Source organism: Sturnira hondurensis, unplaced genomic scaffold (assembly GCF_014824575.4).
Source record: "Sturnira hondurensis isolate 20B ecotype Veracruz unplaced genomic scaffold, ASM1482457v3 Scaffold0014302, whole genome shotgun sequence".
Classification (NCBI taxonomy): Eukaryota; Metazoa; Chordata; class Mammalia; order Chiroptera; family Phyllostomidae; genus Sturnira; species Sturnira hondurensis.
The window spans coordinates 7,826,194-7,841,778 of NW_028086933.1; positions in this window are offsets into that span (position 1 = coordinate 7,826,194).

The window sequence follows — 15,585 nt, forward strand, 5'->3', positions numbered from 1 at the left end:
AGTTTTGAAGGAGATAAATATTATCCTTATTCCTATGATACTCTTTTCTAATGCAATTCTATATTCTCTGATGTTTTTAAATTATATTTTATTGATTATACTCTGACAGTTGTCCCAATTTTACCCGCCTTGCTCCCCTTCACCCAGCACGCCCCACTTGCTCAGGAAATCCCCCCACCATTATTCATGTCCATGGGTCAGGTTCTTTGGCTGCTCTATTTCCTATACTGTACTTTACATCCCATAGCTATTCTGTAACTACCTATTTGCACTGCTTAATCCCCTCACCTCCTCGCCCACTCCCCCATTCCTCCACATCCCCTCCCATCTGGAACACCAGTTCTTTAAAGACACCTTTATTATATTGGAGTACCTGACTTAAAATATATTATGTAACAGGTAAAGCTATAATTTTCCTTACAGCCACTTTCTCCTCACGTATTTCTGATGGAAATATTTAAGGTAGTTCTACGTCTTTAAACATCTTTGACTATATAAAGTGACGCGACGGCATTTCCCTTCTTCATCTAGGAATGTAATTCAGATTTGTGAAACAGATGGCAGTCTAACTTTTCAGTGCGGGTCTTTTTCAACTCACTGGGAGAATTGAAATCTTAATTCGGCTGTTATTAACATCAGTTGAAGATTCTGGCAAAGAGCGGGGAAAAAATAGGAAGAGTCACTCACCCACATCTCCAAACTTAAAAAGCTGGAGATCTTTATTCATAGCATCAACTTGTATCACTTTGTATCAAATCGTGTCAGCACTTAGGACAAATAGCTGTGCTTCGGTGAAAGTTCTGTTTGAACGTAAATTGTTTTCTGGATGTTTTGCTCAGCTCTTTTACTGTTTAGTCCCCACTGCCTTTCTCCTCAGCACTGAGAAACACTAGACACAGTGAGTTCCGAATCAGTTGTTTTCCCTGGCTTGGGGGAAAAGGGCCACTCACCGAATTACTTGGCTACTCTCTTTTTCCTCAGGCAAACCCATCCAAACATTCCATTATGAAGCCGAAATATTTCAATTACTGTAATTTTTTTCCCTAAACTTTCTGGTTCCCACGCTGAAATTCTGCCTCCAAAGTTAGATTCAAAATCCAGTTCTCCAGATCTGTTCCAACACACAATCATGGCCTAACGCTTGAGAAAGAGAACTTCAAACTTGAATCGAGGTATTTTAAAAAGCAACAAAAATGTGAAATCCCTTAATGAAGTGTTTTTGAAGTGTCCTGGCCACATCTGTAGGAATGGTCAAATATTATCTTACTCAGTTAACTTTTTAAAGTGGAAAACAACTACACTTAGCACAAATATAAGCAAATAGATGCTTCTTCCAAAGGAAAATAAAAGCTCAGTATATACACACACAAAGAAAACTGGTGTTAATTTCTAAGGCATGAAAGTGGGAGAAATTAGGCAAAACCAGGGGGTACGATTGAGGTGACTTTAGGGGGAAATAATGCCATCTGGAATTAATGAAAACTCTCTGGGAACATGATAATTAGACACAAAATATATGACTGTTAGAATTAGCTCCTCACCCTCTCCACCATAAAGAACCCTGTTATTGATGCTCTGGTGAGTCAGATATTTAAAAGAATCACAGTAAAAACAATCAACTACAGTGCAGACTTGTGTACAAAGTGTGAAACCCTTGACCTTCACCTTCAGGGAAGTGTTCTGATTTCTACTCCATCAGTCTAGAGGCAGGTCCCTGGGATGGGAATTGACAGTTCTCATGACCGCCATTGTGGCATAGCGCACAGGCTCTCCTTGTGACGCAGAGGACAGACGAATGCAGTAAGGACCCCTGTGGAGCCAAGGAACAGAGGCCATTGAAAGGAACACGGGATAGTCGCTGCTGCTGATGCAGGGCCCACTGTGTGCCCCAGGCCACGTGGGGAGTTTACACATGGCTTCCAGTTATCCTTTCATCCATCCCGGGGGGTGGGCATTATTCCCATTGTATAAAGGTCTCTGCCGCACAGATAGTTCTGCTGAGGTCTAAACCCAAGATCTAAATACATGTTTGTCAGAATACAAAGCCTTGCCTCTTCATACTCAGCCAGATAACCTGAAAGTTTTCTGGGAGGCTATTTAAGGTGAAGAAAGCTGATTAACGTGAAGCAGGATTGTAAGAGAAACCAGAATCATGTCCCCTGGTGATGATTGGAATTATGTAATATTGAGTAAATATCAGCTTATTATAAAAATTAAGTTAAATGCACTGTGACGTATTCGATTACATGCAGTTAGTAAATACTCAACACAGGACAAATTCTGAGCTAATTTAACAATGTATACTAGGATTTATATACACAAGAGAGTGAAGTTCCCTTAGAAACAGTCATCTAAGGATACCACCATCTATTTCATTATTGAGTGTCTTTTTTTTTTTTTTGAAGGAGGGGTATCTACTTTTAGAATAGACTCCCAAATATTACCACATTCTTTTCTCCTGGTCTTACTGAATATAACTGACATATATCACTGTATAAACTTAAGGGTACAGCATAATGGTTTAACATACATATGTTGTGAAATGAATATGCAATAAGTTTAGTTAGCATCCATCATCTCAAATAGATTTGATTAAAAGCCAAAAAATATTGTGCGTAATGAGAACTCAGGATTTACTCTTAACTTTCATGGATACCATACAGCAGTGTAACTATGGTCCTCATGCTGTACATCACATCTCTAGTGCTTATAGAGAGAGGGGAGTGTGCACCATTTAACACCCGTCCTCCGATCCCCACTCCCTCTACACACCCCCTGCTCTGCCACTGGGAAACACAAGTCTCTTCTCTTTTTCTGAGTTCAGTTTTGTTTTGTTTTGTTTTGTTTTTCCTTTTCTTAATTTGATTTCACATACAAGTGAGATTATACAGTATTTGTCTTTGACTTGTTTTACTTAATATGATACTGTCAAGGTCTGTCCATGATTTTACAAGTGACAGGAGTTCCTCATTGTTTATGGCTGAATCATATTCCACTTATGTACCCAAACTTAAATTTTAAATGTTTTTAAATTGCAGTTGATGTACAATATTATGTTAGTTTCAGGTATGCGACATATTTATATCACTTATGAAGTGATCATCCCCAAAAGTCTAGCACCCGTGTGACACCATACATAGTTAGTGCAGCATTATTGACTATATTTCTTCTCTATGCTGTGCTTTTTTTAACTTTTGAGTTACAATTTATATTTATTCTTTTTTAAAGATTTTATTTATTTATCTTTAGAGAGGAAGGTAAGGAGAGAAGGAGAGAAATATTAATGTATGGCTGCCTCTTGTGAGCCCCCTGCTGGGAACTGGCCTGCAACCTAGGCATGTGCCCTGACTGGGAATCGAACCACGGTTGTTTGGTTTCCAGGCCCACGCTCAATCCACTGAGCTACACCAGCCAGGGCCCCTATGTTGTGTTTTACATCCCCATGACTATTTATTTTTATAACTGGGAATTTGTACTTCTCAATCTCTTCACCTCTTCCATCCACATCCGTCAACCCCATTCCATCTGGCAACAATCATTTTGTTCTATCTATGAGTCTGTTTTTGCTTTGTTCATATGTTTTTCGGGTTTTGTTTTAGAGTCCACATATAAGTGAAATACTATGATATTTGTCTTTTTGTGTCTCACTTGTTTCATTTAGCGTAATGCCCTCTGGTTTGTCCACATTGTTGCAAATGGCAAGATTGCATTCCTTTTTATGGCTGAGTAGTATTCCTTTTTATCTGTGTAGCACTTCTTCCTTATACATTTTCTATTGATGGGCATTCAGGTTGCTTCCACATCTTGATCACTATAAATGATGTTGCAGTAAACATAGGGATTCATCTCTTTTTAAATTAGTGTTTTGGATTTCTTCAGATACATACCCAGAAGTGAAATTGCTGGGTCACACGGTAGCTGTGTTTTTAATTTTGTAAGGAGCCTCTGTACTATTTTCCATAGTGGCTGCATCAATTTAGAATGCCACCAACAGTGCAGTAGGGTTTCCTTTTCTCCTCATCCTTGCCAGCACTTGTTTGTTGGTTAATTGATAGTAGCCATTCTGACAGGTGAGAGGTGATATCTCATTGTGATTTTAATTTGTGTTTCCCTAAAGATTAGTGATGCTGGCCATCTTCTGATATGTCTATTGGCCATCTGTATGTCCTCTAGGAAGAGATGTCTATTCAGGCATTCTGCCCATTTTTTAATCAGAATGTGTGAGGGGGTTGGTGTTATGTTGTATTAGTTCTTTATAAATTTTGGATATTCTTCATTGGGTGGAATTTGATCATTGGTATCATTAGTAAATATGCTTTCTGATTCAGCCTTTTCATTTTGTTGATGATTTTTTTCTGCTGTGTAAAGACTCTTTAGTTTGATGTAGTCTCCTTTGTTTATTTTTTAATTCTCTTCCCTTACCTACAGAGACACATCCAAAAAAGTATTACTAACAGTGACTCCAAAAGAGTTTACTGTTTTCTCTCAGGAGTTTTACAATTTGGGGTTTTGCATTTGTCTTTAATCCATTTTGAGTTTATGTTTATGGTGTAAGAAAGTAATCCAGTTTCACTCTTTTGCATCTGTCCAGTTTTCCCAGCACTATTTATTGAAGAGATTGTATTTACCCCATTCTATATTCTTGCCTCCTTTGTCATAGATTAATTGATCATACAGGTGTGATTTTATTTCTAGGTTCTCTGTACTGGTCCATTGGGCTATATGTCTGGTTTTTTTTTTAGATTTTATTTATTTATTTATCTTTAGAAAGGAAGGAGAGGGAGAGAAGCATCAATGTATGGTTGCCTTTCATGCATCCCCTGCTGGGAGTTGGCCTGCTGGTAACCGGCCTGCAACCCAGGCATGTGCCCTGACTGGGAATCGAACCACGATCCTCTGGTTCCCAGACTCGCGCTCAATCCACTGAGCTACACCAGCCAGGGCCTATATGTCTGGTTTTATGCCAGTATTATGCTTTTTGATTACTTTAAGCCTTGTATGATAGTTTGATATCAGGTAGTGTGAGTCCTCTGACTTTGTTTTTCTTTCTCAGGATTGTTTTGGCCACTCAGGGTCTTTTGTGGTTCCATATAAATTTAGAATTTTTCTTCTAGTTCTGTGAAAATGTTATTGGTATTTAGATAGGGATCACAGTGAATTTTTGAATTGCTTTAGGCATTATGGATGTCTTATTTAACAATCTTATTTCCTCCTATCCATGAGCACAATATATTCTTCCACTTATTTGTATCTTCTTTAATTTCTCTAATGTTTGATAATTCTCCCAGTATAGGACTTCTACCTCTTTGGTTAAATTTATCTCTGTCTTTTTGATGCATTTTTAAATGGGATGTTTCTTAATTTCTCTTTCTGACATTTTGTTACTGGTGTATAAACATGCACCCAGTTTTTGTTAATTTTGTATCTTGCTACTTTACTGAATTCATTTATTAGTTCTAATAGTTATGTCAGATATTTTTGGGGTTCTCTTTCTATAGTGCAATTTCATTTACAAATAATGAGTTTGTTTGATTTCTTTCTTTCCAATTTGGATACATTTTATTTCTTTTTTAAAAAAAATCTGATTCCTGTGGCCAGGACCTCCAATACTATGTTAAATAAAAGTGGTAAAAGTGGACATCCTTGTATCATTTCTGATCTTAAAGAAGAAGCCTGGGCCAGTATCGCTCAGTTGGTTGGAGCATCATCCTATAGCCAAAAGGTTGAGAGTTTGGTTCCCAGTCAAGGGACATATTTAGGTTGAGGGTTTAAACCCTGGTTTGGGGGCAAGATCCCAAGTCTGGGTATTGAAGGCAACTGATTGATACTTCTTTCCTGCACTGATGTTTTTCTTTCTTCCTTCCTCTTTCTAAAAGCAATGGAAAAAAATGTCCTTAGGTGTTAGGATTAAAAAAACAGTTTAGAGCTTTTTACTATTGAGTATAATGTTAGCTATGGATTTGTCATAATAGCCTTTATTTTTTTTACATCAACTTTAAAAAATATTTTATTTACTTATTTTTTAGAGAGGAGGGGAAGGAGAAAGAGAGGGAGAGAAACATCTGTGTGTGGTTGCCTCTCAAGTGCCCCCTACTGGGGGACCTGGCCTACAACGCAGGCATGTGCCTTGACTCAGAATTGAACCAACAACCCTTTGGTTCACAAGCCAGTGCTCAATCCACTGAGCTACACCAGCCAGGGCATAACAGCCTTTATTATGTTGAAGTTTATTTCCTCTCCCTGCACTTTGCTGAGAGTTTTATCATAAGTAGGTGTTGGATTTTGTCCAAAACTTTTTATAGATCTACTGATACGAACACGTGATTTTTATCTTTCATTTTGTTTATGGGGTGTATAACATTAATTGATTTATGGATATTGAACCCAGCTTGCATTTGTGAATAAATCCAACTTGATTATGGTGTATGATCCTTTTAGTGTATTGCTAATTCAGTTTGCTAATATTTTGTTGAGAATTTTAAATTGACTTTATTAGAATGATATTCATTAGTAAAATTAGAAAGTTTTCAGGTGTACAATTCTATAATACGTCATCTTTATGTTGTATTGTGTGTTTACAAAACAAGTCTCCTGCTATCACTATTTGTCCCCCCCGCCCCCGCCGCTTTACCATCTGCTACCTCCCCCTACACTCCTTTCCCTCTGGTAATTACCATACTGTCCTGTTTGTGAGAGTGTTGGGTTCTTTTACATAATCCCTTAAACTTCTTCACCCAGTCCCCCAAACCCCTTCTCTGTAACAGTCATCAGTCTGTTCTCTGTATCTATGACTCTGTTTCTATTTTGTTTGTCTATTTTGTTCATTAGATTTCATGTTTGAGATCATATGGTACTTGTCTTTCTCTGATTGCTTATTTTACTTAGCATGCTTCCAGGTCTACCCATGCTGTCACAAAAAGTGAGATATCCTCCTTTTTGTGGCCAAGTATTATTTGATTGTGTAAATATACCATAGCTTTTTTTTATCCACTCATCTGTTGTTGGACACTTGGGCTGCTTCCAAATCACGGCTATTGTAAATAATGCTGCAATGAACGGAGGTGCATATATTCTTTTGAATTAGTGTTTTGGGTTTCTTTGGATATATCCCCAAAATGGAATCACTGGGTCATAATGCAGATCCATTTTTAATTTTTTGAGGTAATTCCACACTGTCTTTCAGTTGGAGCATTTAAGCAATTTACATTTAAAGTGACTTTAATAGGTACCTATTTATCTCCATTTTATTCTTCTAACTATGCTCCTCTGTTTTTCTTTTTAAAGGCCCTTTGACATTTCTTGTTAACAAAATCCTTTAGCTTTTTCTTGTCTGGGAAGCTCTTTATTTCTCCTCCAATTTTAAATAATAGCCTTGATGGGTAAAGTAGTCTTGGCTGTAGGTCCTTGCTTTTCATCACTTTGAATATTTCATGCCAGTTCCTTCAGATCCAAAATGTTTCTGTCGAGAAATCAGCTGAAAATCTTATGGGAGATCCCTTGTAGGTAACTCTCTTTCTCTTGCTGCTTTTAAGTTTCTCTCTTTGTCTTTGACCTTTGTCATTTTACTATGATGTATCTTGATGTGAGCCTCTCTCTTTGCACTTCCTGGACTTGTGTGTCTTTTTCCCTCACCAGGTTAGGGAAATTTTCAGATATTATTTCTTCAAATGGGTTTTCAATCCCTTGATCTCTCTCTTCTTCTGGTACTCCTATGATGCCATTATTGATACACTTGATATTGTCCTAAAGGTCCCTTAAACTGTCCTCATTTAAAAAAATTTTGTTGTTATTGTTCTGATTGGGTGTGTGCCACTCCCCGGTCTTCCAAATCGCTGATTCAATCTTCTGCTTCAGCTATTCAGATGTTGATTCTCTTGAATGTATTCTGTACTTCAGTTATTGTATTCTCCATTTATGACTAATTCTTTTTTATGATTTTTATCTTTTGTTGAGGTTCTCACTGAGTTCCTCTAGTTCTCCCCTAAGTTTATTAAGCATTCTATCCTGGTAGCAGAAATAGAGTTCAAAACACTGGTTGTAACAATGTATCCATTTCATTTAGTTCTTTTTCTAGAGTTTTGTCTGGGCTTTCATTTGGGACCTGGTTCCTGTCTCCTCATTTTGGATGACTCCCTGTGTTCATTTCTATATACTGTGTAGATCTACTCCGTCTCCCAGTCTGCCACATTGGCCTTATATAGTAGGTGTCTTGCGAGGCCCCATGATGCACCTGAACCAGGCACTTCAGAAGCATCCATTGTGTGGATTGTGTACCCAACTGTTGTAGTTGAGCTTTGAATGAATACTGTTGCCTGTGAGGGCTGGCCTTGACTTTCACAGAGTTGTTGTGCAGGGACAGACCATGGAGCAGGAGGCGCTTTACTGAGGCTCTGGTGCCAGCCCAGTCCACCCTTCATGTGTGTTGTTTGTGGAGTTGTGTGGGTGGCACTCCGGTGTGGTCTGAAGCTGGCCACCAGGTGTGTTGGTTCTGGAGCCACTTGGAAAGGACTCTGGTGTGGGCTAAGGTCAGCTGCTGTTTATGGCAAACTTTTGTCTACCTGGTGGGTGCTACAAAATGACCTGCATTTGGTTGCCTCCCGAGCTAGGGTTGGAGGAGCTTGGGAAGGGCTGTGGTGTGAACTGAATGAAGCTGGCTGCCACTAGTGCTGGGTTGGGACCCTTTGGTGAGCGCCACATGAACTGAGGTCAGCTATCTCATGTGTCAGTGTTGTCACTGCTTAGTTGAAACTACATTCCAAGCCAACACTGGCCACATTTTATGCCAGGCTTGGGGCCACTTAATGGGAATTACAGTGCAGGTGAGTTAGGTCGCTGCTTGTGCCCAGCTTGGGGCCACTGTGTGTTTGCTGTTTGTGGGACTTGGAGGTATTTTAGGAAAGTCCACAGCATGAGCCAACGCAGGCCACTTGAGTGGAAAAACCGTTGTAAGCATCTTGGGCCAAGTGTACATATTAGGTGGGACAGGGTCTCAGGGAATCACCAGGGCAGAGCTGATGATGTTAGCCAGGTTAATGGAGAGCTCAGACTCAGCACCTACATGCACCTGCCCCTGGAATGAGGGAGGGTTCAACAAAAGAGCAATGGTGCATGCCAGCATTTCTGTCTTTGGAGAGAGTTCCCTGGATCCTCACCCCTCCAGCCCTTTCCCTGAAGCTAGTCAATTAAGTGTTCCCCATATGACCCTGGTGCTTTCAAGCTGCTTTTCTGCAGGGGGCCCAGAGCAAATAAGATTTCGAGTGAAAGTTCCCGTGTACAGCCCCTCAGGGGGAACGCCTGGGACTCCAGAAGCCCTTTGTCTCACTCAGATGAAATCCCCACTGGTTTTCACAACCCGATGTTATGGGGACTCTTCCTGGCACTGGTGCCCCAGATTGGGTGTGGGGCTGAGGCCACTCCTCAGGGGGAACCTCCAGGACCTCCACAGCCTAGGTAATCCTCCTGATTCTTTTTTTTAATTGTAGTGATGTTATTTTTTAAAGATGTTATTTCTAGAGGGGAAGGAGGGAGAGAGGGAGAGAAACATCAATGTGTGGTTGCCTCTCATCCACCCCCCCACCAGGGACCTGGCCCACAACCCAGGAATGTGCCCTGACTGGGAATTGAACCAGTGACCCTCTGATTCACAGGCCCACTTTCTTTTTTTTTTTTTTTTAAGATTTTATTTATTTATTTATTTTTAGAGGGGAAGGAGAGAGGGAGAGAAACATCAATGTATGGTTGCCTTTTGTGCATCCCCTGCTGGTAGTTAGCCTGCAAGGAACCGGCTTGCAACCCAAGCATGTGCCCTGACTGGGAATCGAACCGCGCCCGCGCTCAATCCACTGAGCTACGCCAGCCAGGGCGCACAGGCCCACTTTCAATCCACTGAGCTGCACCAACTGGAGCTAATCCCCCTAATTCTTAGTTGCTACACTTTGAGTGTGAAGCCTGCCTGTTCCTTGTCTTCACCCCTCCTATAAGTCTCGTAGTGGCTTTATGTCCTTAGTTACAGGTCTTACAGTCTTCGGATGGTTCTCAATGATGACTGTTCTATGATTTAGTTGTAATTCTGATGGGGCTGCAGGAGGAAGTGAGTACAGCATTTGCCTACTCAGCCATCTTGACCGGCCAGAAGTCACAACTTCCTTATTCATTTATCCACCAATGGGCACTTTGGTAGTTTCACGTCTTAACTATTATAAGTAATGCTGCTACAAGCATGGGATGCAGATGTCTTTTGGAGTTGTGTTTTTGCTGCCTTTGGATATATTCCCCAAAGTGGAATTGCTATGATTTGGTAGTTTTATTTTTAATTTTTTGAGGTCCTTCCAACTGTTTCTCATAGTGGCTCTACCAGTTTACAATTCCACCAATAGAGCATAAGATTTCCTTTTTCTCCACATTCTCACCAAATTTGTTATCACTTATTGTTTTAATGACAGCTGGTGTAACAGGTGAGAGGCACTATCTCATTGTGACTTAATTTGCATTTCTCTAATAACAAGTGATCTTGACCATCTTTTTAGCATCTGTTGGCTATCGATATATCTTCTTTGGGAAAAAAAGGCTATTCAGGGGACTTGTCCCATTGTAATTGCAATATTTATCTTTTTGCTATTGAGTTGTGTGAGTTCTTTGTATATTTAGATATTAACCCTCAGATATATTTTCCCTTTGTTGTTTCTTTTGCTGTGCAGCTTTTTAGTTTAATGTAGCAATCCCTGTCTACTTGTTCACTTGTTTACTTAGTTTAATATAGCCCTACTTGTTTACTTTGTCTGTTACTTTTGCTTTTCAGAATCATACCTAAAAAATCATTGTCAAGATCATATCAAGGAACTTTTTTCCTGTTTTCTTCTAGGGGCCTCATAGCTTCAGGTCTTACATTTAAGTTTTTATTCCATTGTGAGCTAATGTTTTAGTGGTGTATTATAGGAGTCAGTTTATTCTTTTACAAGTAAATATCCAATTTCCCCAGCACAAGTTTTTGAAGAGACTATCTTTTCCACATGGAGTATTAGTTGATCATATATGCCCAGGTTCATTCCGGGGCTCTCAGTTTTGTTCTTCTACTATTTGTCTGTTTTTATGCCAGTACCATACTTTTATCACTACAGCTTTATAATACAGCTAGGAATCATGAAGTATGATGCGTCCTACTTTGTTCTTCTTTCTCAGGATTGCTTTGGTTATTTGGGGTCTTTTGTGATTCCATATAAATTTAAGGATTTTTTTCTACTACTACAGAAAAAAAACCATTGGTATCTGAATAAGGATCACACTGAATCTACAGATGGCTTTCAGTAGTATTGACATTTTAACAACTAACTCTTCCAATCCTTAAACATGAATACCTTTTCATTTGTTTCTTTCATTTCTTTCACCAATGTCTTGTACTTTGCAGTGTAAAGATCTTCCTTGGTTAAGGTATGCCTAAGTATTTTATTGTTTTTGATGCTATTGTACATAGGGTTGTTTTCATTACATCTTTTTAAGATAATTGGTTGTGTATACAAACACTACTGACTTTTGTATGTTAATTTTGTTTTCTGCAACTTTACTGAATTCATTACTTAAATTTAAGAGTTCTCTTTGCTAGTCTTTAAATTTTTAATATTATAAAACCATATCATCTGCAAAGAGAAACAGTTTTACTCCTTTCTTTCCAATTCTCATGATTTTTAAGTCTTTTTCTTACCAGATTGCTCTGGTGAGAACTTCTAGTACTATGGTGAATAGGAGCAGTGAGAATGGGTACCCTTGTCTTGTTCCTTTATATAGAGGAAAAGCTTTCAGCCTTTCACCACTGAGCATGATGTTAACTGTGGGTTTCTTATCTATGGCCCTTACTATGTTGAGGTGCCTTATACACCTAGTTTGTGTTTTTTTAATCATAAACAGATGTTGAATTACGTCAAATGCTTTTTCTGCCTTGAGAAAATCAATATTTTTCTTTCATTCTATTAATCTAATATATTACATTAATTTTTGTATGCCAAACATCCTTGCATCCAAGGTATAAACCCCAGTTGATTATGGTTAATGATCCATTTTAATTTGGTGAATCTGGTTTGCTAGTATTTTGCTGAGAATTTTTCCATCTGTATTTATCAAGAATATTGGCCTGGCCCTGGCTGGTGTGGCTCAGTGGATTGAGTGCCAGCCTGCAAATCATTGGGTCACTGGTTCAATTCCTAATGGAGAGCACATGCCTGGTTTGCAGGCCAGGTCCCTGGTAGAGGGCACGTGAGAAGCAACCACACACTGATGGTTCTTTCCCTCTGCTTCTCCTGCCTTTCCCCTCTCTAAAATAAATATTCCTTTTTTGATAAAAAAATATTGACCTATAGTTTTTTGGTGATGTCCTTTTCTGGCTTTAGTATTAGGGTAATGCTGACCTCATAAAGTGAGTTTGGAAGTGTTCCCTATTCTTCAATTATCTGGAAGACTTTGAGAAGTATTGGCACTAACTTTTCCTTAAATGTTTGGTAGAATATACCATAGAAGTCAGATGATCCTGGGTATTTCTCCATTGGGAAATTTTTGATTAACAATTAAATATCTTTAGTCTTAACTGGTCTGTTCATTTTTTCTATTTCTTCCTGTTCCAGTCTTGGTCGTTTGTATATTTATAAGGATTTTCTCATGTCTTCAAGGTTTTCCAGTTCATTGGCATAGAAGTAGTTCATGGTGGCTTCTTGCAATGCCTGTATTTCTATCTTATCAGTTGCAAAGTCTCCTTGTTCATTCATAAATCTGTTGAACTGGCTCCTCTCTCTTTTCTTTTTGGTTGGTCTGGCTAAAGGCTTGTCAATATTGTTTATCTTCTCAAAGAACCAACTATTAGTTTGGGTAATATTTCCTATTTTTCTTTTCTTTTTTTTCATTTATTTTCTGTAATCTGTATTATTTCCTTCCTTCTGCAAATGTTGGGCTCAGTTTATTCTTTTCTTGTTCCTTAGCACATAATATTAAGTTATTTAAATTTGGGGGGAGTTGCTTCTTAATGTGGGCATTTATTGCTATGAGCTCCCTTCTTTGGACTGCTTTTGCTCCATCTCATTAAGTTTTTGTATGTTGTATTTTGATTTTTGTCTCAAGATACTTCTTTATTTCCCCTTTTAGTCTTTGATCCATTGTTCAGGAAAGAATTCTTTCATTTCCATGTGTTTGTGAATTTTTGACTTTTTGTCTTTTTCTAGCTCATGTAATTGTGGTCAGAGGAGATACCTGGTATGATTTCAATCTTCTTGAATTTTCTGTCTTGTTTTGTGGTCTAATGGATGGTCTTTCCTAGAAAATGTTCCATGTGCACCTGAGAAGACTGCATATTCATTCTACTGTTGGTGGACAGTATGTTATGTACAGACCTGGTAGCTTTATTGTCTCCAGCTTTTACTCCATTGCTGTTAACTTCTCCTTCTATATTATGGCACTCTGACTTGGACACATATCTATGATTTTTATATCTTTTTGAAACATTGACTTCTCTATCATTGCATAATGATTTTCTTTGTCTCCAGCATTTTTTAGCTTAAAGTCTATTTTGTCTCATATAACCCTCCAAACTTTTTTTGAAGTTACTGTTTGCTGAAATATATTTTTTTCAACCCTTCACTTTCAGTCTGTGTGTCTTTAGGAATGAATTTAGTTTCTTGTAGGCAGCATATCATTGGATCTGGGTTTTGTTTTTATCCATTTAGCCATTCTATATTCTGATTGGAGAACTTACTCCATTTATGTTTAAAGTAATCATTGATAAGTAACGACTTACTGTCATCATTTTAAAATTTGTTTTCTGGTTTTATAGATCCATTATTCCTGCTTCTTGTCCTGTGGTATCAGTATGCCTCAACTTCTTTATCATGTTCTTTTTGTGTAATTACTACAGGTTTTTTTCTGTGGTCACATGAACTAACATAAAATCTCTTAAAATTGTAGTACTCTACTTTACTAACTTCAACAGAATTCCTAAGCTTTATACTCTTACTTCTCCTCCACCTCATATTTTAGGTTATTGATATTTCAATCTACATACTTTTATATTGTATTATTTAACATCTGATTATTGTAGTTATGGTTATTTTTACTAATTTGCTAACTATTAATCTAGATTGGTAAGTGAATTAAGCACCACCATTACCATATTACAGACTAAATTTAAATATCTATATTTATATATATTTATACAAACACAAATATTGATATGTAAATATATAATATGCATTATATATTACACATATCACACATATATGTATATAAATATAAATGCATATAAATACATGATATGCAAAATAAATATATGCATTTAAATATATAAATATTTTAATTATNGGTCTTTCCTAGAAAATGTTCCATGTGCACCTGAGAAGACTGTATATTCATTCTACTGTTGGTGGACAGTATGTTATGTACAGACCTGGTAGCTTTATTGTCTCCAGCTTTTACTCCATTGCTGTTAACTTCTCCTTTTATATTATGGTACTCTGACTTGGACACATATTTATAATTTTTATATCTTTTTGAAACATTGACTTCTCTATCATTGCATAATGATTTTCTTTGTCTCCAGCATTTTTTAGCTTAAAGTCTATTTTGTCTCATATAACCCTCCAAACTTTTTTTGAAGTTAGTTTGCTGAAATATATTTTTTTCAACCCTTCACTTTCAGTCTGTGTGTCTTTAGGAATGAATTTAGTTTCTTGTAGGCAGCATATCATTGGATCTGGGTTTTGTTTTTATCCATTTAGCCATTCTATATTCTGATTGGAGAACTTACTCCATTTATGTTTAAAGTAATCATTGATAAGTAACGACTTACTGTCATCATTTTAAAATTTGTTTTCTGGTTTTATAGATCCATTATTCCTGCTTCTTGTCCTGTGGTATCAGAATGCCTCAACTTCTTTATCATGTTCTTTTTGTGTAATTACTACAGGTTTTTTTCTGTGGTCACATGAACTTACATAAAATCTCTTAAAATTGTAGTACTCTACTTTACTAACTTCAACAGAATTCCTAAGCTTTATACTCTTATTTCTTCTCCCCCTCATATTTTAGGTTATTGATGTTTCAATCTACATACTTTTATATTGTATTATTTAACATCTGATTATTGTAGTTATGGTTATTTTTACTAATTTGCTAACTATTAATCTAGATTGGTAAGTGAATTAAGCACCATCATTACCATATTGCAGACTAAATTTAAATATCTATATTTATATGTATTTATACAAATACAAATATGTATATGTATATATATGTATATTACATATATCATACGCATGTATGTATTTAAATATATAAATATTTAAATCATATATTTAAATGTTTATATATATATATATATATATATATATATATATATATACACACCACTACCTGTCAGTTTTACACTACTTCCTTATGTTTTTATGATGTTAATTAACATCCCTTTATTTCCACTCAAAGAACTCCCCTTTAGCATTCCTTGAAGGCAGGTTATGAATTCCCTAACTTATGAATTCACTCAGGTTTTGTCTGTTCAGGAAAAGTCTTCATTCCTCTTTCTTCATTTCTGAAGGACAGCTCCATCAGGAATAG